This window comes from Schistocerca gregaria, chromosome 2 (genome assembly GCF_023897955.1).
Source record: "Schistocerca gregaria isolate iqSchGreg1 chromosome 2, iqSchGreg1.2, whole genome shotgun sequence".
In the NCBI taxonomy this organism is placed as follows: domain Eukaryota; kingdom Metazoa; phylum Arthropoda; class Insecta; order Orthoptera; family Acrididae; genus Schistocerca; species Schistocerca gregaria.
Genome location: NC_064921.1, coordinates 761024474 through 761025652, shown reverse-complemented (window position 1 = coordinate 761025652; position 1179 = coordinate 761024474). Strand labels below are relative to the sequence as shown.

Here is a 1179-nt window from a genome sequence, read left to right as displayed (position 1 = left end):
GTACCTCAACAACCCTCATAATCTACATGAACTGCAGCAGAACATTTTGGATGAGACTGCAGCAATTCGATCCGCAGCTTCGATCCGCCTTCAGTATCTTGCTGACTAAGGCCAAAAAACGCCAAGAGATGAATAGTAATTACTTTCAACATCTGCCACAGTCAGGTTAGTACTGTATTTCCTTTCTTCAGCTGTGTTTCTCTGCACCCTGGAACTCTGTTCTATCTCCGTCCGAACAGGCCATGAAGGCCCAACACACCGACCGGACGCCATGTCATCCTCAGCCCACAGGCGTCACTGGATGCAGATATGGAGGGGCGTGTGGGCAGCACACCACTCTCCCGGCCGTATGTCAGTTTCCGAGACCGGAGCCGGTACTTCACAGTCAAGTAGCTCCTCAGTTTACCTTATAAGGGCTGAGTGCACTCCGCTTGCCAACAGCGCTCGGCAGACCGGATGGTCACCCATCCAAGTGCTAGCCCAGCCCAACAGCGCTTAACGTCGGTGATCTAATGGGAACCGGTGTTACCACTGCGGCAAGGCCATTGGCAACTATGTCCTATGGGCCACTTTTATTTGCGCCACCCTGTACATATCACGAAAGTGATAAGGAATAATAGGAATTGCAATATCTTTCTCAGTTGCCTGCCCACGTCACCAGTAGCAGAACACATTCTAGTCAGGAAAAGGCACCCAACCAAAGGCTTTTCATATCATTTACCAACAAGAAGTTTAACATGACTCGTGAGCCACAGGTGCGACCAACAAACAGCAAGATGTAAGGCAAAAGAGAAAGGGAAAATATCTCACTCAAAGAAAGAAAGAAGAGAGACTGACTCTCCCGACTGCAGTCGGTTAGAAACTTCGTTTCCCCATTTACACGCTGGTATGGAATTGTGTTCACAACCGTTGTGCTAAGCTAAATATCGATAGTGGTGAGTCCACACTTCGATTTTAGATCGTGTTAGTTACGAGACTATCAAAGCTGTGAAGGTTTGTTGATGTAATAGTTCTTAAAGAAATTCCATGCCGCATGTACTTCTCGAATTATGTATTTCTCTAAATTTCAGTTTGTTAAGCTAAAGCGATGCACTAAACACTGGTGTGAACAATTTTTTCTTTCTCCCTCTCTCTCTCTTTTCTTTCTTTCTTTTTTTTCCTGACTGGTTTGATGCGGCC

General features: G+C 46.3%; 1 pseudogene; it reads right to left on the bottom strand.

The window, feature by feature from the left end:
* Positions 1-432: 432 nt before the first annotated feature.
* Positions 433-550, bottom strand: LOC126337436 (5S ribosomal RNA; annotated as a pseudogene).
* Between the last annotated feature and the right edge of the window lie 629 nt (positions 551-1179).